The sequence below is a fragment of the Protopterus annectens genome, chromosome 2.part0, assembly GCF_019279795.1.
Source record: "Protopterus annectens isolate FY-2018-M chromosome 2.part0, PAN1.0, whole genome shotgun sequence".
In the NCBI taxonomy this organism is placed as follows: domain Eukaryota; kingdom Metazoa; phylum Chordata; order Ceratodontiformes; family Protopteridae; genus Protopterus; species Protopterus annectens.
The window spans coordinates 1,551,189,620-1,551,213,524 of NC_056728.1; positions in this window are offsets into that span (position 1 = coordinate 1,551,189,620).

Below are 23,905 nucleotides of genomic sequence, written 5' to 3' on the forward strand. Positions count from 1 at the left end.
GATGGCCTCTGCATGAATTGCATCCCTCACCTAGCTGATTGCATGTGGAACAGCTGTGGTAACATTCCCATAGCCAATTGCATGGAAACATACTCCAATATCAAGGAACATCATGTTGGTGTTGGCCCTTTTCATTCACTGTGAGCAGGAACTAGATCTGTTGCTTGGCAAACAACATCTCATATGGAATGCGGATTTACCTCTAACAACATGCACTGAGGAAACAGGGGAACACACAGGAGGGGGTGTGCCTGACCTGACTACAGAATGTAAGTGCTGCTATACTGCATTTGGAGTAATGGTTTAACAGTGCGTGTGTGGATATGGCTGTCCTACATGTCTCAATACCTGCCATGTCAGTTCTATGTTTATGAGGAATCCCCATCTGTAAGGTCATCTGCACACTGGGCAATGTGTTGTGCCTTTGGTCTCATGTGTTACCCATGGAGCATCTATCTGTGAACTGCAGAATGTAGTGTGAGGATTGCAGTCTGTAGATGTTGAAAGCCATGACAGTTACTGACTTCATATCCCTAATAGGACATATGTTGCAACAAACCCTGTTACAACAGTAAATGTATGAGGTTATAACAGCAACAGGTCAATATTGCCCTGTGTATGTGCTTCCAGCCACAACTCGCTCAACCTTTGTACATATGTCGTGCATTAAGAGGTGCATATGTGCTGAACACCATAATTAGTGTCATCATATCTGAGAACAAGCCAGTGAGATATCGGACTGCTACACATGTTATGTACAGTAGGGGTTATATCTGATGACATAACCTGGACATTCTGTGGATGTTTGTACAGTACTGAGGTCTGTGTACTTATGTTGAATGTCAACAGTGTGTGTATTGTTAATATGTACTTTAACCTGTGTACAGACTATGGTAGATGTCATTGTTCTAGGTCCCATCCTATCTGATGTTACATGCTGCAACACTGTATGTTACCGTATTGGCTTGCATGTTTGTAGGGCCATACACACACATGAACAAAACAGACTGTTCTGTTTGTCAGCGTGCTTGTGATGGCGTCAGATATGCCTTGTTATGTAACAGTTACATCCCATTTGGTCAACTGATGTCTTTACCACCTAGTGACTTTGTATAGAGTGTAGATAGAGGCTGCTGAACTATACACCTGCATTACATACTGTTGATTGTTTGGTATCCTGTGGCCCAGTCTGTATTTACTATTGTACAATTTGAAGGGCTTGGCATGGACAGCAACAGTTGTGAACTTTTCCAGACTACTGTATTAGTCTAACTGTTTCACAGTTGCATTACTCTGTTTATATGGATGTCAGTGTCTGAACAGCTATATGGCATGGCATATACAACTGTAATAGTACACAAATAAAGGTTTTCCAATTCTGCAAACCTGTGTGTGGTGTTTTTTTCTATGACCTATCTATGGGTATATGTTGCAGGCAACGATTGTCATTTGTATGGGTCTATGCATGTGTATATGCAGTCGCATGTATATCTATCTATATATATATATATATATATATATATATATATATATATATATATATATATATATATATAAATATATCTATATATGGGTTACGGACATTTGCTCGAATGAGCAAACGTCCAAAACCCAAATAGCCGGGCATACTTATGTGAAAGTGCTTTTCACCGAAGAAGCACTTTCGTGTAAGTATGCCTGTTGCTGAGGCTGTTCTATGGTGCGAGTAAGGGAAAATTCCCTTTTCCCCACTGTAATGCATTGTCAGAGGGAAAATATTAAAGTAGGGGGGTGTGTGGTGCACAGCCCCCCACATAGGGTGGTGCAGGGTGGCAAACCCCCCCTGCTAAAATGTTAATGTAGTGTTTTTTTTTTTTTGTAACACACTTTAATGAAAGCGCTTTTTTGATAAAAGTGCTTTCGCCAAAGTGTGTTCTGTTGTTATGGATTCTGACGTTTGCTTATTCAAGCAATCGTCCTAGATCCATATATATATCTATATCTATATATATATATATATATATATATATGGATATATATATATATATATATATATATATATATATATATATATATATATATATATATATACATACATATATATATGTGTATATATATATATATATATATATATATATATATATATATATATATATATATATATATATATATATATATAGATATATATATATATATATATATATATATATATATATATATATATATATATATATATATATATATATGTATCTGTATCTGCATATCTGTGTCTGTGTATATGTATCCTGGGGATGTTGATAACTTCCACATTTTACATTTCCTAGGGAGGCAGACTGTACTGCATGATATGTTACCAATACCAGCCTGACATCATACAGGTGGGATGTAGTACTGTTAACATCTTGTGCCTAAGTCGTGTCTGGTCCTGGTTATGGGATTTGCAACACTTGGTAGTGTATTGTAGGGTGGACATATTTGGCTGTGGGGGGGTATGCCTATTAGTACAGGACGTATATTGTTTGGGGCCTCACAACCCCATTAACTGTGCATGTGGACATATTTGTTTTTGTTAATATACCATTACTAGCTACGCATGTATGGCCATATATACCTATATAGATATATATATATCTGCTTACATATGTATAACTCTGTCCGTATATATCTACGTAGATATATATCTGCGTACATATATGTAACTTGCTGTCTATGTGTAGACATATAGGTGTAGACACGTATATGTATCGATGTAGGCATTTGCATGTATATATGTTCATATATATTTATATATATATATATATATATATTTCTAAATATATATATATATATATATATATATATATATATATATATATATATACATATAATATGTAGATATGTTGTATCTGTTTAGATATTAATATATTTACACACACACATACATCTAGATATTGGTATACATTCTCTGTACTTGTTGCATGACTGGGCTGGATGATATGTTTCTGAAAACATAAACTGTATGTATATCTGGCATGGCTAAGTGGTAAATCTCTTTGTCTGTGGTGTGCAGCATCCTGGGTTTGAGCCTTGCAGAGCCCGTTTGTTTTGTTGCTTCGCAGAACATGGGCCGCTGGATACAGAGTTATTAAGGCACTTTAAAGCAGTTGTAAGCAGGTTTGTGTGAGTTTGCACTGAGGTAAGCACTGCTAACTTCTGGTTTCTTATACTCAGTTAGCTTCTAAATTGCTTAATCTGTGTAGGCTATGCTTGCCCCTGCGCAAACAGGCTCAGACCTGCTTACTGCTGCTTAAATGTGCTTACTCCCACTTACCCATGCACTAATTTGTTTAAAAGAAAAGAAAAAAGGGCTGATAGGAAAGTGGAGAAAAAGGGCCACAAAGAGGGAAAGACAATAGGGCAAATAGCTAGGGATGGGCAAATAGCTAGGGATGTGCAGGAATGATGTAGGGAAGGTCCATAGCTACCCATTTCATCTACAGCAACAGCTGTGCATATACACTGAATTTGACGGTAGATTTCGACACTCAAACCCCTGGGAGAGGGGTGAGGACAACAATAATAAGTCGTGATGCCAATTAGACTGGATTACATGTGTCCTGTGGACACATGCAAAATGGACTGCTATGTATGGGGTGAGATTTTTTTGTGAGAACAGATTGCCTTTTTTTTTTTTTTTGCAGATGAGAGTAGGATGTTGGGGAGGGGTAGTAGGTTTATTTGGGGAGGTAGGTTGGGTAAGTTAACAGACAAGACACACAAGACACATACAAGAGCGGTATATGACACATGTGGGGGGTAAACACCTTGATAGGGAGGGGTGCTGTGATATCAGAATACCACAAGCCCCCTAGTGGTAACAGTGAGACTGAGGTCTCCCATACATAGGCAGTCACCACTGCACCTTCACAGCCCGGAAGACAGCTGTGCTGGGAGCTGAGCCTCAGAGCCAGGCTGACTCTCTAATCGTGACATACAGCCCTCAAGCTGGCATAGAAGATCACCGAACTGCACGTTGATTGCTCTACGCACCACAACCCTGACCTGGTGATGGGTGACTGGTGCCTGTCCGCACCCACTCCCGGGGGGGTGAGCCTCAACCCCTGAGGTGGCTCCACCCGATGGTGGTGCAGGACCAGTGGACAGGGAAGTCCGGGGTTGGGCCCCAGACATGCTGGTGCCCGGTGCCTCAGCCAGCTGAGGTGGGACAGATGGGTCCGCTAGGACTGGCCTTCCCAAGCATGCTATAATGTTTAGATTTCATCATCATATATGGTTAGTAATAGTCAACACATTCCAGGGTTAGGTATAACAGCATGCATAGATATTCGTATTAACATGGACACCAGATACGGAACAGTTGCATAGCAAACAAAACACATGCATATATAGGACCACACTGGTAATAAGAACAGCATGCAGGTACGTTGATGGCACCATGCCAACAATGCTGGAATAATTCAATATGGAACATGCATGGGAAACATTAGAATATCAAATGATTGGCCATTATCAGAGTCAGTACATACCAGTTGGGGTGGGTATGTTGATTATTGTTGGAGATAAGGTAGGGGGAGAGAAAGACGTCAATTAACAAGTAGTATATTCCTGTACTTCACATTACTTTCCAAGTCAGTGCTGTTATCTGTACCTTACAAGTCTTACTACACTACCCTATAGACCTATATTGGACACTGATATGGCTGTCAACATCATTACACATGAACCGGTTTTACTTGCAGTATACACCTCTTACCTGGTATACCTGTGGTGGGAATGTTTGTTAACACTGTCTAACTGTACACACACTTCCGGATTCTGGGTTGATGTTTTGCACTATGCTATCCAACTCTTTCTGCACAGACTCTGGCCATGTGTTGACCACATTCTGCTGTGCCTGGACATATCTAGAATATTGCCCTCTTCCACGTTTAGTGACCTGACACACACATCTGCATGCTTTGCTACACAGTTATATTATGTAGCACAGTGTGGGTGACAGTGACCAGTGATACTATATTATTCAGAGAAACTGCAACACTCACAATCCCCTACAATACCAGGGTGGACAGTACCAGTACAGGTTATATTCGTCTGTATTTCTCTGCATAGTGTTTGTATCCAACGTACCTATGGGAGCAATGTTTGTTAGCACTACCTGACTGTTGCCACACAAAGTTCCAGCTTATACATTAGTATTATGCACATACATCTCACTCTGTTACTGTACACACTCTGGTCACAGCTTGACAACATGGGAGTGTAGATAGGCCATACTTGAAATATTACTCTCCTAACAGTTTTGGGGGTTGCTACAGTGATAAGTGTGTTCTCATGATGGTTGACCATCACTTGTATTAACTGTTTGCTGGCTACACATATGGGATTATCCCGCAGACTTACCAGCGGGACAGGGGGACAGGCAGCAGATATGGGTACATATACTGGACATTCTGGCCTCATGTGTACAGTTGTGGGGTATAGGTTCATAGGTTCATAGGTTCATAGGTTCATACTAGGCTATCTTCCCTGGAGCAATTATAAGCCTAGCCCGATTCTGTATGGCTTACGCCACCCCTTGATTTGAGTATACTGTGCCCTTTTTAAGGTTTAGTTTACTGTGCCTCTGTCTAATAGTGACACGGGAGTAATCCCTGGGACAAACCTACGATCCTCCATCCACCTATCGAGATTCTTCTTGAAGAGATTCAGTGAGGTGCTCTGCCTCACATGAACTGGAATTCTATTCCAGAGCGAAGGGAGCCTCCGGGTTATGAACCTGTCCCTCCAGCAAGTTCTATTTATTTCTGTGCTGAGGTTCAAGTCCCTCGAGCATGTGGCTCTAAGGGATTTAGATTTACTGAGGTGGAGCATGTCCATTAATTCTGGATTTGACATAGCTTTATATGTCAGGCATAGATCGCCTCGAAGTAGGCGGTATGCAACTGAGTAGAGCTGGAGGTTTTTTAACCGAGCAGCATATGGTATCTGTTTGAGACCCTTGATCCTCTTGGTGAGATACTTTTGGGGTCTTTCTAATTGCTGCAGGTGTCGGGTAAGGTACATCCCAAAAGGGGCATTGTATTCTATGATGGGCCTGATAAGGGATGAATAAAGGGGCACGATTACCTCTCTTGATCTAGATGTGAAACCCTTCGTGATGAGGTGGGCTATGTAGAAGGTCTTTCTAACCACTTTGGCAATGTGGTTTTCAAAGGAGAGATTGCTATCAACTTGGGTCCCCAGGTCCCTAATAACTTTCTCTGTACTTAATGGGTTTCCGCCTATGTGGTAATTTGTGGGCACATTGTTTTTGCCAAAGGGTATGACTATACATTTTTTGGCATTTAGCTTTAAACCATGGCGCTGGCACCAGTTATCTGTCTCTGTGAGACCTTTTTGTAGGATGTTTGTGTCAGCTGGAGAGTTGATTATGGCGCCCAGTTGGCAGTCGTCTGCGAACTTGGTGAGCCATAGTCCTTCCATGTTTGCCTGTACCTCAGAAAAGTATATACCGAACAAGAGTGGTCCCAGGACAGAACCCTGTGGGATGCCACTTGTGACCGGTTTCGAGTCTGACATGGCTCCAGCAACTCTCACTCTGTGGGTTCTGTCTTTGAGCCAGTTTGCAACCCATCTTGTGACATAGGGGTTTATATTTAAGCTGGATAGCTTATCTATGATGCCCAAGTGGGGTATTGTGTCAAATGCCTTTGCAAGATCCAGATAGGCTGTGTGGACTACCTTTCCTTCATCTATGGCATTGGTGACTGTTTCGAAGAAGTCAACCAGGTTCAAAAGGCAGGATCTGCCCTTGACAAAGCCGAACTGGGTAGGATCTAGTGTCTGTACATCCCCAATGTCTTTGTTTATCAGCTCCATGATGATCCTCTCCATAGCCTTGCAGACTAAGCTAGTCAGGCTTATGGGGCAATAGTTTCCAGGGTCCGTAGAGGCTCCACCTTTGTGGAGTGGGACCACTGTTGCTGTATGCCATTCTGTGGGCACATATCCTGTAGTGAGGCTGAGATTGTATAGCTGTTTTATTTGAGGGATTAGTTCCTCTTGGAGTTCATGTAGGACGCAACCTGGGACGCCATCTGGTCCCATGGAAGCAGTGTTTTTTGCTTTGGAGAGGGCAGCCTTCACCTGAGCATCAGAGATGTTTGGGAGGCAGCCCTCTGCTGGGATAGATACTTGCTCTTTTGGGGAGGGGAGAAGTTTGCACTGAACCTGTCTGCCAGGATATTGGCGATGTCTGTGGGTTCAGTGTATTTTTTGTCATTTAGAATCAACTCAAAACAAGTCTGGGAGTTGCATCCCAGGTTTCTAACATAACTGAAAAAAGCCTTATGATTGTCTTTGGTGTCCTGTGCAATTTTTCTCTCGAAGCTGGCCTTGGAGGATTTTATGAGGGATCGTAATTTTTTGCTAGTACTGATCAGAGATGCCTTCCCTATTAGGGATTTTGCTCCATCATGTAGTAGCTTCCTCCTTCTGTTGTACAGTTTATTTATGGCAGGGGTCCACCAGACTGGACGCCTGCCTTTGGATGATTGGGTCTTGGTTTTGTTTGGGATAGCATGATCCATGCATTCCTGGAGATGTCCGAATACGTTTATATAGGATTCTGCAGTTTGAGCCATAGTTTCCACTGGCCCCTTGGGCCTTGAAGGATTCCACTTCGGTTTTGAGAAGTGAGAAGTTTGCTTTTGAGAAGTTTTTCACTGTGGTTTTCTGAGCTGGGGTTGGGGTCGGGATGTGGACATCCAGTGAAATTAATTTATGGTCTGATCTTACCAATGAGGGATATACTTCTGGTGTGGAGCATAGAGTCCCCATGTTGGTAATGATCAGGTCTAGTATGTTGTCCCCTCTTGTGGGAGTGGTGACTAGTTGTTCCATAGCATTTGAGTTTATAATTTCCAGGAACCTTTGGGCTAAGGTGCTGGGGCTTGAGTAGTGCTCCCATTCAATGTTTGGGTAGTTGAAGTTGCCCAATATAATTGTGTTCGGAGAGATCTTCATGTTCTCCAATGTTTTCAGGAAAGCCGAGTGGGATTCCTGACTTTGAGAGGGTGGTCTGTAGGATGCTATAAACTGAAAAGCAGTCTTGCCCACTGTTAGTTGCACATGGATGGTCTCCGATACTTCGTGCAATGCCACTAACCTGGAGGTGTGGATATCCTTGATAAATATGGAAACTCCCTCTCCTTTTGTGGTTCGGTCCGGGTTTTGGGGCCGAAAAGCATGATATGAGGTATAGCCTGGTAGTGCTGGGGTGCGCTCTGGAGCCTTGAACTGGGTTTCTGTCACTGCACAGATATTGATGTTCTCCATACTGAGAAGAGCTTCGAGTGCGTGCATCTTGAGGTTAAGACTTCTGGCGTTTAGCAGCATTACCCTTAGTTTCTTGTTCCTTGTGCTGTCTATGGGGGTGGGTTTGACTTTTGAGCCTTGCCTAAAAAAGGCACTATGGGGGTGCCAATACCCGAAAGCCCAGTGGTGACAGGTGCAAGCCGTCCCTAGCGAAGCAAAGTGGCTTGTCGAGCATTTCATCCCAGGCTGACAGACACTGGATCCCCTTTGAATGACACCAAAATTTTAGCCAATTGTTAAAATTGATCATTTTGTCTTTGTACTGTGGCATCATTCTAGGTGAGGGTAAGATGCTGCTCAAGGTCAGGGTCATACCAGCCTGGGCTACATGATCAGAGAGCTCCTCTATGTCTCTTTTCATGTAGTCCAGGGAGGTACGTCTCAGGTCATTCACACCAGCATGTACAATGACTGAGTCATATTTGTATTTGCTTTGGAGTGACCTGAGTGCTTGTGTTATGTGGCGGATCCAAGCACCTGACAGGCAGCTCACCGTGACCTTCTCTTTATTCAGCCTGGTGAGCGGGACGTCAGTGTGTCTGACAATAGAGTCACCTATTACAAGAGTATCAGGTGTGTTATTCAGCCTTAAGGGCTGTGGCTGCTTGGCACACTGACTTTGTGGGTTATGTGTTGTGTGTGTTTTGTTTTGAGGTAGCGTTTGCTTGGATGTCTGCTTTGGAGGTCTCTGTTGCTTAGGTAGATTTTTATTTAGAGCCTCCGAGTATGTTTTGTGTATTTATGTGTTTGGTTCGCTGATGTGGTGGGACTATGTGATACTGGAATTGTGTTGTGTGAGGTTACCTTCTCCTCATGACTGGTTACACCAGTTTTGAGATGAGAGAGCTCAGCCTCCAGTTTGGCTAAATAGTTGCATCTCTCACATATATTTGAACCTGTTTGGAGGAGGAGAGGGTTGTCAGTGTACATGAGACAGTTGTAACATTGCCTCAAAATTCCCAGATTCACCAGCTGGACTGGAGAGGAAACCATTGACTGACCTTTGGACATGCTAGAGTAATATAGGGAAACTGAATTTAAGAGGGACCAATAGAGGACAGGGTAATCGTAGAGATTATAAGAGTAAGTAGTGCTTATGGTTTAATAGTGCTAACTTGTAGGATTACTTAATTGGACCAGTGAAGGGCCTTAGAATGAGACTATGGTGTTTAAATTGAGAGATAGAGCAGTTCTAAGGGAAAAAGTGAAGAGCAGACTTTGTGGAGCCAGGAATAGTTTAAACCCAATTAGGCGGCGCTGCCCACTGTTGCGCTATGCTCAAAAACGTGCAAAACCGCGCAAAAGAGGGTTTTAAGAGAGGAAGATGAAGGAGTTTTTGAATTGACCCAAAATGGCCAATAAAACTACAGTTTTAAGTCAGTAACCACTCCCACAGGGGCAGGCAGGCTGCTCAATATTTTTCACTGCCACTGATCAACAGAGAGACTTCCCTTTAGCCCAAGCAAAAAATGGCCTCACAGAAACTTACAAACAGTTCAAGAACAGCAAGCCTGTAACTGAACTTTTTTAAATCTCAGAAAAGTGGGAAAAAAGCAAGATTTTTTTTTGTTTTTTTGTTTTTTTCAGAGATAGCAGTCTACTTCTGCTCCCAGGATTCAGATCATGGCTGTGTCTACTACAACTTAAACACTGTCCATCACAGTTGTGTCTGCTATATTGATATTGCTGTACATCTCAAATCTGCCTTCTGTTTTATTAATCCCGTGCTTATGCATTCTGACCTTGTATAACAACACTCTTATACAGAATCCCTAGACAGTTATATGATGAAGGACAGTGTGGGTGACAGTGATGTGTAATACCTCATTATCCAGAGCAACTGCATCTCATTATTGTATTTCTGGGCACAGTGTTGGTATCTGACAGACCTGTGGGAGGAATTTTTATTAGCACTACCTGAATGTTCCCACACACAGTACTAGGTTAAACATTACTATTATGCACCTACATCTCACTCTGTTACTGTACACACTCTGACCACAGCTTAACAATCTGGGGTGTAAATGGGCCATACGTGGCTTCATAGTCACATAAGGTATTGGGGAGTTGCTAGTGTGCCACAGTGGCAGCTGGTGACTTCAAATCAATGGGGGGGCTGCAGGAGACAGATGAATTGGTGGGCCCAATAGGATGGTTGTGGCCAACTAGAAAAGGGTAGAGCTATGCTCAAAACCACAAAAACTGGAACTTTAATTAAATACACTGCCCGGGGTGCCAGACCGTCATTATGAAAGTCCAATCAAGACAAAATGAAGTGTAGAAGAAAAAAAAATTCAGTGCATTGGCTACATGACAACTTACTTAATATCTAGATGGAAACAAAAAAGTTGTGAGGCATGAAAAAAATATTATTTTTTAAATACCTTACTTGAATGCCAGTCAAAATCAAATATATCAAAAACAATCAGCACTCAACTCAAACCACTTCTCCTTGCACTGCAGTTCTAATTATAATTTATATTCAGCTTTATAAAAGTACCAAGTAACATGCTGAAAGTAGCAATCTCTGTGATACCCCTACTTGTAAAAATGTTTCTTATCCAAGAAAGACCTGCTGTCTGACAACAACTATCTATTTATTTCATGGGGAAAACATGATCAAAGTGAAAAATGAACAGCAAACAACAACCAAGCTCAAGATAAATTGCTTAAAGGATTACTACACAGGTTATGGATCACACATGATAGATTGGCATTCTGTTGAATTTACAGGTAAAGCCTGCAAAGATGACTGCAAGTCTCCAACAAATGTAGTGAGCTTCTGAAAATACTGTAATGCTGTACTTTACTATAAATACTGTCATATGCATTTCAATACCCAAGTCTTATACGTTATCTAGTTATGTAAATATTTTCTGCATGGCAACAACAAAAAGGCTTTCAATGTTGGTAATCCTTTAACAGTATGCTTATTAAAGCTTACTTGCATCTTACAATCTCAGACAAGCTTACCTGATGGTCATTAAAACCTTGCTACTTAAACACAGAGCAACAGACAGTGCAACACATGCATTTTCTGAAGAATAATAATAAGCATAAATCAACAGTATAAAAATATGACAGAAAACTAGAACATTCTGCAAAATCAAGGACAGATAAAAAGCCACTGTAGTACTTGTGTCTACCTTGGATGGAGGAATACTCTACACACTTACACGGCATAACTGCTCCTTGTCTTGCTTGGACACATCCAGAGTCACTACATGGGGGAATGGGGTACAAGTATGTCACAATTTGAAATGTCTCTGGCTGACGGTGATGGCCCTGACACATTTGTCATACCTCTCAACCTCAGAGCAAGAAATCTGGACAAAGCCATAAATAAAAGTGGGACAAATCAAGGCCCAAAAATAGGGACAATGTTTAAATATTGCTCTTACAAACTTAGAAAGTTGACAGAATAGTAGGTATTGCATTAGTATGAATTTTCTGAAAGGTTTGAAATCTGAAACTTAAATGCCTGTCATTAATTTCTAATTTTAATCTTATTTGCCACTAATTTGCCAAGAAAACCACAATTATATGAAAAACAGACCAAAAATGTGATTTAAAAATCTGCATATTCTGCAAAAATGTGTATAGTTGAGCTTGAGATATGCAGTATGTTATGTATCATCATAGAGTATAATGTCCCATTTGGTATGTACCTGGCCAGACACATGGAGCAACTGGAATGTCTGCAAAGGCTGCATACAAAAAGAATACAGGGAGTAAACACAATGTCTACACTGATTGCCTAAAGCCCTGTCTCTTTACTAAGTATCATACAGACTTCTGAGAGGTCGTCTTTGCCTGAAGCATCCCAGGACCCAGTTTTGATGAACCTTTTTCACATCTGCAAAACAAACAGCATCAAAACTACTAGATCAACAGGCCTAAATTTTGCTTGAGACATAAATAGGACATGTTGGAGAGACAGATATGTTTCTCAGAGAATTCCCATTCTTTGGAACAGGCTACCCATCCATGTGAAGCAAAATATCATCCTAACCCTATTTAAGTGCAAGTTGGACCAGTGGAAGGTTATTCAGAAATTCACTCCAGTTTGGCACCATTGTCTCTGTAGACAGAGGCAGTCATTAAATCACCCCAATATAAATCAAATTTGTGGGTCACATTTGGGTTGCACGGCTAGGCTTATAATGTCCCTAGCTCTAGCTGTCGTTAGTCTGATATACACCTATGAACCTGTTGAGTACAGGTTTGCACAATGCTACTTCTTTTCCTTGGGGATATTGGTAGTTTGTTGTCTTGGAGTTCAGGATTAACATTCCCATCATCCCTTCTACTTATCCTGTCATTTATGAACACCAGATATCCTGAAAGGAATGCGAAGCTTTAACTATCCCTTGAGGATATTTTGGTATGCACAATAGCAGTGAGAGCACCCAAACCTGGAAGTCTGGAAGTTTACTGCGTATACTCCTTGAACTAAGACAAATGAGTTTAAGTCCCTTTCATTATCACATCGGTGACATCAGACTTTAGCAATTATCTGCTGAGCTATTAATAGGACTAGGATTAATTTCACTGTCATCTGCACATAATAGGATCATTTTGCAAACATGAAGCTGGCCATTGAGAAATGTATGTGGCTGACATGTTGCATATGTATCTGCTATATTTTTAGTAAGTCATGGCAGGTAAAGAATAGAGTGAACAGGTACAAAAGTTAAGTAGGAACACCTTAATTATTTTGTTCTAGAGGTACAGTGTGTACCTAATGCAGCAATAAAGTTTGTAAAGAACACGTTGAAAGAGAAGCCAGTAACAATATTTATGATTACTAAGCAAAAGCTTAGTATTAAGATTCATGACAAGTTTTGGTTGATGATGTGCTATTTAGGCGAGTTTGTTGTAATAAGGAGATATTAGATTTGTAGTTTTAAGAGTGCAGTTGGTATAGTGTTTTCAAAAACTTAAACAGTGAAGTTTGCAGGTAAGTCTGTTTTGCAGTTGAGACTCTGTGGTGTGATATTGTCCCTTTATTATGAAAAAGACTTAGTACTATCCCTGACAATATCTTCATTATGAATGTGAAGCTTTAACCATCACTTGGATTCTTTAAGTACATATGTTAACAATAAAAACACCCAAGACTGGATGTGCATTGGCAGGATATACACAGTATTGGACTAAAATTGCCTTGAAACTTCTAATAGTTTTATATAATATTGATGTAGTGTATCATAGTTACATGGTTAAAATAAGCTGTATTATCATTCTTTAGTAATAACAATCATGTTGTATGTTAGCATTTGGAGAAGTACCGTAAGTTATGATACATATGACATTTAAGCATTAGGGTTGCTTTGAAAGGACATTGTGGGCATTATTGTTCAGGAGAATACATTCAAAATAACCCAAATAAAAATAAACCTATGCTCTTTGGTGAGATATATGATGTAGAATGTTAAAGTCCTGCTTGTCATTCTGATGACCTAATATCTGTTAAAAAGGGCTAGTGGGGAAGGGAATGAGTGAACTACTGACTGGGCTTATCCATGTTACATGAAGCCATGGCAGATGGTCTACTGCTGGACTAGTCCCCAATGGTAATACGGTGTCTTAGCAAAGGCAAGATGGGAATAAGTGTACCAAGCAGCATGTAAATAACGAGAGAAGTCACTGAGCATGTGAAGAAGTGTGCATAATGAACAGGCTGTGTAGTGTAGGACTACTGCTCTCCAAGGCTATCAGTAGAAGGGACACAGATCACTGAAAAATTTCCATTGGATGCCTGGATCATGGCCTGCCATGACTGGCTCATACACACTAAGAAATAATGGAATGCTCATGTTATGAAAGACTTAATGGTCAGCAAAAGAGAGAGAAAAAAGGCAGGAAAAACATGCTCTTTGGATTGACTGGTCGGTCACTGACCCATAAGAAAACATTATAGGCAACAGTTATCATATTAGATTCTTAGGCCTGTGGTTGGACCCTTCCTTGCCCTTTAAATATCATTTAGAGAAAATTAAATCAGAACTTAATACATTTGTTTTTGGGCAGAGAAAATCTCACTCTAGCTCATCCAAGATGAAACGGCAACTGTTCAAAAAGGAATTCTTTTCTCACTCTGATATGACTTAATTTCCCTCTTTATATTCACTTCCTGGGAAACCTATCACTCTTGCAATCTGCAGTTAACCACATTTGCCAGTTTATTATATTTAATCCACGATATGAACATCATTACTTCTAGTGCATATTTTCACTGCTGCTGTGTTCAATAGTACTGACTGTACAAAAAAAAATGACATTGACATCTCATCTGTACAGAGCCAAGACCGGCGGCGGCACCCACCTCAGTTTAATAACTTTTATTTCACTGAAGTGACTGTGACTGTCCGTATTCTTCTCTGACTCTTCTTCACAAAGAAAGGAACTGTTTCTTCTTCTCTGTGTCTGATTCAATGACTGCTAGCTACGTAAGCAAGGCAGAAGCAAGCCGAATAAAACAAAGATAAGGCACTTCAAATTCTTTCACCAACAAGTTAACAATACAGTCCGTAGCAGAAGTAAGTACTGTGCTTAGTCAGTATGCTACAGACTAAGCCTACTACTGATTGTTTCTCGCTCTCTTTTTTGAGATGAGAGCGAGAACCAGTCAGTAGCAATATAGCCATCCACGTCACGTATGTGACTGTGGACGTGGCAGTCCGAACCCCCTTTACTTTACTGTGTGGTTAAAAAATGCATAGACTTCTGGGCATCACACTGATGCCTTCTCTCATATCTGGACTGCTTGTAAAGTAGTCTAGATTTTCAGAAGCATTCGCAATCGCTAATTAAAATAAATGAATAAATAAATAAAAACAGAACTCGACAAGCATGCGCAGTTTGTGTTCCCGGACATTGCGAGTCAATCGGACTCGTCATTAGCACATCATCAAGAATAAATTAATATGGTTTATTTTTTTGAAATATAAATGTCCAAACTCCAAACTTGAATCTTTTTGCTGGGAGGGCTGCAGTCCTGCAGTCTGATGGCACGAGCCGCCACTGGTGTGCTAAGTTTGTTATCATAGATGTGTGTCAATCAGCTTTATTTCCTGTTTGCTGCCTATACATCTGGGATAATCCCACTGACTTCCCAGAGAGACAGGTTGATAGGCAATAGATATGGGCCACTTTAATAGACATTCTGGACATATCTGTACAGTTGTGGGCTATGAATCTATATGCAGACTACTTCCACTGGCAGGATTCGAACGGTGGCTGTGTGTGTTAAAAAAACAGCTCACATCTCAGTTGCATGTGCTATTCAGTTTTTGTTGTCTGCATTTTCCCTGTTTACTGTCTATGTGTTTCTCAGTTGTACTAAATGGCTTCTGGGGATTACATCTGTCATATAGAGGCATTCCTACACATTCAATTTATGGTGCATGGTGTGGGTAACAGTGCTTAATACTACAGTACTATTACATGATTGCAAGTCTACATTACAATATGATACCAGAATATACACATGCAGTCCAGTAGTTAGACCTGTTTTGTCAGGATATTACACTTTAATTGCCATATAAACAATATGAGACTCTTCCTGCCATATTCTCTAGTGTATGCAGCACTTACCTTGAACAATATCGGTTTTATACCAGCAATTAATGTACTATTTTTATTTTTATTTCCTATGACAGTAAAAGCATGAGTATTACTGACCTGCCTCGTATAGCAACCACGCCAGGCAGCACATGTGGGCCTCCTGCTTTGCGGTCCACTCCGTTGCAGCTGTAGGGGACATAAGAGGTATATTTAGCCATACCTATCCATGATATACCTGAGCTGGCACTTATTACACACATACTGGGGTGATACTTACACACGTCTGGAACATCCACTGATGCTCTAGCCTTTTGGAGCCATTCCTCCAAGAGGTCCCCCTTCCGATGCTTCAGGTCAGCATAGTGGTGCCTGACCTGCACACCAGTTTGGGGTATGCCAGTGGTACTGGTGAGGTCATGGGCGAGACGGTCCCAGGCCTCCGCCTTATATTGGAAGCCCTGGTACTGGCCCTGCAGCAGTCTTTGTGCATGGTCTTAAACTAGGAGTCCGGCCATGACCTTGGACTCCTGGATGCACCAGGGCTGTGCCCAGAAGCGCAATCCTTCTCCCATTACTGCCATAGTGCCTGCAAGGGGAAGCTACAGCCAGTTATGGGATGTATTCCCACCTCTTGGGTTTAAATAGGCCGATTTTCCACACTTTTCCGTGATTGACCAGTTTTGAAAAGGCTAAGCTATGGGCAAACTTGCTTACCTAAGGTTGGCATTGTTTAAAAGGGTATACCACTAGGCACAAAGAGTTAGCAGGTCTACACATTGCTCACACCTCCTAAGCTGGCTTGTGCAATGCTTAGCATTGCTTACATGAAACCTTCATTATAATGCCTTTTTTGCATTGTGTTATTATTCATTACTCCTTATATAGGTTCATAGGTTCTTAGGTTCATACTAGGCTATCTGCCCTAGGGCATTTATAAGCCTAGCCAGAGTGTGTTTGGCTTTCGCCACCCATTTTAAATTAATTTTGCTATGCCCTTTTTTGACGTTAGTATACTGTGCCTCTGTCTAACAGTGACACAGAAGTGATACCCGGGGTAAACCTACATTCTCCAATCCACTCATCAAGATTCCTCTTGAAGAGTCAATTAGGGACTCTGCCTAACCTGGACTGGGATTTTATTCCAGAGTGAATGGAGCCTCTGGGTTATGAATCTGTCCCTCCAGCATGTCCTATTTATTTCAGTGCTGAGGTTCAAGTCTCTCGAGCGCGTAGCTCATTGGGATTTGGATTTTCTGAGGTGCAGAATGTCCATTAATTCCGGGTTGGACATGGCTTTATACGTCAGGCACAGAACGCCTCTGAGCAGGTGGTATGCCACTGAGTAGAGCTGGAGTTTCTTTAACCGGGCAGCATATGGCATCTGTTTGAGCCCTTTGATCCTCTTGGTGAGGTACTTTTGGGGTCTTTACAGTTGCTGTAGGTGTCTGGTAAGGTACATCCCAAAAGGGGCATTGTACTCAATTATGGGCCTGATGAGGGATAAGTAAAGAGGCACAATGACCTCCTCTAATCTAGATGTGAATCCCTTCATGATTAGGTGGGCTATATAAAATGTTCTTCTAACCACTTTGGCCACGTGGTTGTCAAATGAGAGATTGCTATCAACTTGGGTCCCCAGGTCTCTAATTACTTCTTCTGTACTTAATGGATTACCACCTATGTGGTAATTTGTGGGCACTTTGTTTTTGCCAAAGGGGATGACTATACACTTTTTGGCGTTTAGCTTGAGGCCATGGCTCTGGCACAAGTTGTCTGTTTCTATGAGGCCCTTTTGAAGGATGCTTGTGTCGGCTGGAGAGTTGATTATGGGGCCCAGTTTGCAGTCATCTGCGAACTTGGTCAGCCACAATCCTTCCGTGTTGGCCTGTACCTCCAAGAAATATATACCGAACAAGAGAGGTCCCAGGACTGAGCCTTGTGGGGCGCCACTTGTAACTGGTTTGGAGTCTGACATGGCTCCAGCAATTCTAACCATGTGGGTTCTGTCCTTGAGCCAGTTTGCAGCCCATCTAGTGACATAGGGGTTTATATTTAAGCTGTTGAGCTTATCTATAATGCCCGAGTGGGGTATTGTATTGAAGGCTTTTGCAAGGTCCAGGTAGGCTGTGTGGACCACCTTCCCCTCGTCAATGGTCTTGGTGACTGTTTCAAAGAAATCGACCAGGTTTAAGAGGCAGGATCTGCCCTTAAAAAAGCCGAACTGGGTAGGATCCAGTGTCTGTAGGTCCCCAATATCTTTATTTATGAGGTCCATGATGATCCTTTCCATAGCTTTGCAGACCAAGCTAGTCAGGCTTATGGGGCGATAGTTTCCAGGATCCATTGAGGCACCACCTTTGTGGAGAGGGACCACTGTTGCTGTACGCCACTCTTTGGGTACATATCCTGTAGTAAGGCTGAGATTGAACAGTAGTTTTATGTTTGAGTTTAGCTCTTCTTGGAGTTCATGTAGGAAACAGCCCGGGACACCGTCTGGTCCCATTGATGCTGTGTTTTTTGCTTTGGAGTGGGCGGCTCTTACCTGAGCATCTGAGATGTCAGGGGGGCAGCACTCTGCTGGGATAGATATTTGCCCTTTTGGTGGGGGGGGGGGTTTGCGCTGAACCTGTCAGCTAAGATGTTGGCAATGTCTGTGAGTCTGGTGTATTTTTTCTCATTTTGAACTAATTCTGAGCATATCTGGGAATTCCCACCCAGGTTCCTAACATAACTAAAGAAAGCCTTGTGATTATCCATAGTGTCCTGTGCAATTTTTCTCTCGAAGCTGGCCTTAGACGATTTTATGAGTGCCCGTAGTTTTTTGCTAATACTGATCAGAGATGCCTTCCCTTTTTGGGATTTTGCTCTATCATGTAGTAGCTTCCTCCTTCTATTGTATAGTTTGTTTATGTTTGGGGTCCACCAGACAGGACGTCTGCCTTTGGAGGATTGGGTCTTTGTTTTATTTGGGATTGCAAGATCCATGCATTCCTGAAGGTGTTCATAGAATGCGGTTATAAAGGATTCTGCAGTCTGGGCCGTATTTTCCACATGCCCGGGGGCTTTGAAGGATTCCACCTCGGTTTTGAAGAGTGTGAAATTTGCTTTAGAGAAGTTTTTCACTGTGGTTTTCTGGGCAGGGGTTGGGGTCAGGATGTGAATATCCAGTGAGATTAGTTTATGGTCTGATCTTACCAGTGAGGGATACACTTCTGGTCTGGAGCATAGAGTCCCCATGTTGGTGATGATCAGGTCCAGTATGTTTTCCCCTCTTGTGGGAGTGGTAACAAGTTGTTCCATAACATTTGAGTTTATAAATTCTAGGAACCTTTGGGCTAGGGTGTTGGAGCTAGAGTAATGCTCCCAGTCTATGTTTGGGTAGTTGAAGTCGCCCAATATAATGGTGTTTGGAGAGACCTTCATATTTTCCAGTGTTCTCAGGAAGGCCGAGTGGGGTTCCTGGGTTTGGGAGGGTGGTCTGTAGCAGGCTATAAACTGGAAGGCAGTTTTACCCACTGTTAGTTGCACATGGATAGTCTCTGATGCTTCGTGCTGTGCCACCAACCTGGAGGCGTGGGTATCTTTGTGAATATTGATACTCCCCTCCTTTTGTGGTTCGGTCCAAGTTTTGGGGCCGAAAAGCGTGGTATGAGGTATAACCTGGTAGTGCTGGGGTGCTCTCGGGAGCCTTGAACCAGGTTTCTGTTACTGCACAGATATCGATGTTCTCCATGCTAAGGAGAGTTTTGAGTGCGTGCATCTTGAGGTTTAGACTTCTGGCATTAAGTAGCATTACTCTTAGTTTCTTATCCCTTGTGATACCTATGGAGGTGGGTTTGTCTTTTGAGCCTTGCCTAAAAAAGGCACTATGGGGGTAGCAAGAGCCTTTGCCAATATACGAAAGCCCAGGGGTGACTGGTGCAAGCCATCCCTAGCGAAGCATCGTGGCTTGTCGAGCATGTCATCCCAGGCTGACAGGCATTGGATCCCCTTTGAATGACACCAATACTTAAGCCAATTGCTGAAATTGATCATCTTGTCTTCATATTGTGGCATCATTCTTGGTGAGGGTAAGATGCTACTCAAGGTTAGGGTCATACCAGCCTGGGCTACATGCTCAGAGAGCTCTTCTATGTCTCTTTTCATGTAGTCCAGGGAGGTACGTCTCAGGTCATTCACACCAGCATGGACAATGACTGAGTCATATTTGTACTTGCCTTTGAGTGACCTGAGTGCTTGTGTTATGTGGCAGATCCTAGCGCCCAACAGGCAGCTCACCGTGACCTTCTCCTTGTTCAGCCTGGTGAGCAGGACGTCAATGTGCCTGACAATAGAGTCACCTATTACAAGTGTATCAGGTGTGTTGTTTAGCCTTAAGGGCTGTGACTGTTCGGCACACTGGCTTTGTGAGCTATGTGTTGCACGTCTTTTGTTTTGGGGTAGCGGTTGCTTGGGTGTCTGCTTTGGAGGTCTCTGCTGCTTAGGCAGATTTTTATTTAGAGCCTCCGAGTATGTTTTTGTGTGTTTATGTGTTTGGTTTGCTGTCGTGGTAGGTCCATGTGAGACTGGAATTGTAGTGAGTGTGGTTTCCTTCTCCTCCTGACTGGTTACACCAGTACTGAGTTGAGATAGTTTAGCCTCCAGTTTGGCGATATGGTTGCATCTCTCACATGTGTTGGAATTTGTTGGGAGGAGGAGAGGGTTGTCTGTGTACATGAGGCAGTTGTAACATTGCCTCAAGATTCCCAGATTCACCAGCTGGACCGGAGAGGAGATTGACAACTGACCTTTGGACATGCTAGAATAGTATTGGGAATTCCTTTATAATTGAAAAAAAGGGCCAATTGGGAACAAGGTACTCAAGGGGAGTTTGTGAGGGTGTAGTGCTTTTAATTTTTTAGTGCTGACTTAGTGAGCAAGTGCCAGGTAACTTAAATGCAATGTGTTACAGGTAACTTAAATGCAAAAATGACAAACAGTAACTTTCTTTCAAGTGAAACAAAGAAATAAGTACAGTAAGCAATGCAGATATCACTAGGGATCCACAGAAGCACTGAAAAGCCACGTTTTAGGTGAAATTAGCGTTTCAGGGAAATAAGCAAACAAACAACAAGCATACAAACAAAGCTAGATTCAGCAGGCCTGCATCTAGTCTATGCTACAGCAAACAAGGTGTACCAATTTCAGTAAGAAACAGTTCAAATATGCAGGCACTATAAGCCTTTAACCAGAAATTCCCAGCTCAGAAGGGCAGAGTCCAGTCTCTCCTCCCACAAGAGTGCAGACCATGAACCTTCTTAATGTAAAATAACTGGCCTGAAGCCCAAGTGCTTAAACCAGAACTAATACACTTTTAGAATAACAGACACTGAGCCCTCAATCAGCAATTCCCAACTTCGAAGGATGTAAGCTACGTGTCCTGCCACCACAGTGCAGGCCACAAACTTGTATGCCTGGTATCCCTGATTTATGTGTACATACAGTCTGTGGGAGGGTCCTTGTGTTTTATTGGGGACTTCAACATGCTATTACAATTACACTTCACTTCTGGGCTTACTGCTGCACTCCAGTTCACATATTTATGTTATGTAGTGGGTTATGGCACATATGACTGTATACCGATGCCTTTCACAAGTTCAGTTTGTTTATACTATGGTGAGGACATATTTACTACTACCTCATTCTTCTGTACTTCTGTTATGGCTTAGTGGATAACTGCTGGGACTATGGTGTATAGGAGAGACCTATTAAAACACAAAAACGCTCTGCAAAAACACCCACTGGTAATCCGGAACAATCAGGATACAAGGATCACGAACCAGGCGTTGAGTAAAAGTCCTTTAATTAAACAGCTTCACCAGCTCAGCGTTAAAAAGTAAAAACACTTCCAAAATGTAACGTCAAGCGCTTTCACCCGGGCCCTCCCAGGCTTTCTCAAGGGAGAAAGCCTGGGAGGGCCCAGGTGAAAGCGCTTGACGTTACATTTTGGAAGTGTTTTTACTTTTTAACGCTGAGCTGGTGAAGCTGTTTAATTAAAGGACTTTTACTCAACGCCTGGTTCATGATCCTTGTATAGGAGAGACCTACATGGCTGTTTATTTTGTTGATGGGCAGAACAAGGGCCACTGAATACAGAGTGATTAAGACACTTTTGAGCAGTTGTAAGTGGGTTTGCGCAACTGTAAGCACTGCTAACCTGCTGTTGCATCTGCTTACAGAGAGTTAGCTTTAGAATTGCTTAGCCAGTGTAGGCATTGCTTACCACCATGTAAACTGGCTTAAGGCAGCATATCAGTGCTTACATATGCTTACTACTCCTTATTTGTGCTTAGACCTGCTTACTAGTGCCTTATTCATTATAACACTGACACCTCACATGTGCATTTACTGCAGTACTCCATTTCATAAATATATGTTATTTAGTGGGTTATGCAACAAAAATATTGGTCATAACATGTTTTGCCATGTAAAATAGAATGTGCTGCACTGGGACTCGAACCAGGAATGCCTGCTCGTTAGGGGAATGCTCTGCCCACTACACAATTACTGTGTTGTTTTGCTTGCATATATCTTTCTTGTTATCCTCTTCAGCCTTTTAAGCTGCTTTAACCATAGCTAAGCGATGGTCACACCCGCGTACCTACGATTAGCTTCAATCGGATTTAAAAAAAAAAAGGTTTCTTCATTTTATTACTACATTCTGTTGCTGTTATACACAAGGGGGATTGCTGGTGGGGATATGCGATCACCTTTGAGCAGTCTCGCTCATTGCATTCCCCTTTCTACTGTTCTACATTGCAGGGGCATGTTTATTCTGAGAGCTCTGCTCTCAGACATGCCCCCTGCAAGCTTACACGCTCCGTGTAAGCCTAGAAGCTCGGACAGCGCACCTTATTAATATGCATGGCACGCTGCCATCCTGCTCCTAAATGGTTGCTTCTGTGCAGGACTAAGCTAGTCCTGCACGGAAGTTTAGTAAATCCGGGAGAATGAAATTAAAATAATGAATGTAAACATAAAACACCCCCAAGTAAATACAAATTAACTATATAACACTTAAGACATTAAATACAACCCCAAAAAATATATATAAATAAATTAGAAAAAAAAATAATTTATAAAACAAAAACTGCTATTATATATATATATATATATATATATATATATATATATATATATATATATATAAATATATATATATATATATATATATATATATATATATATATATATATATAAAACACATCATCTCTTCTGTTCACTTCAATGGCAAGAAAGTAAGCTAATCAATCATATGTTGACCCAAAATGAAAGCTTCCAGCCAACAGACCATCCAACATATCATCCCCACCAAATCAAAGAGAAAACACCCAAATATGTTTAAAAACATTTAACAAGCATGTTTAAAAATGAAGAAAGTGCCAATCAGAAAGCAGGAAAAAGGAGTTTTTACAAAAAATTAAAATTATATAAAATAGAGAATATTAGGAACATCAAGATACAGTGCAATACTAAAACCTATAGTACTGCAACCTCAAAAACACACCACTCCTCATGAAATGTATCCTGAAAAACCACAATACCAGATGTTTCATTGATTGCTTCAATTTAAATTATTTATTTTTCCTGGGTGTGTGATCTGGTTATTCTGAAACCGTTTTAGGTATTATCTTAGACAAAGAGGCAAGTGTAAATACATTGTATGTATGTCTTTCGGCTTTTCCCGGTTAGGGGTCGCCACAGCAAAACTCCGGTCCACTCATGATGGCAGTGGATTTTATGGTGCCGAGTTGCTAGCCCAATGCCCAACCTTCAACGTAGGCTTGCCCATTCACTCTCACACCTACCTGCATGTCTTAAACGTCACTCGACCGCGGTGAGGGCATGAAAAGGCACTCCAGCCGAGAATCGAATGGGAGAACCTCTTGCTGTGAGACGACAACGCTAACCGCTGCACCACCGCAGCTTAATTTTGTACTGT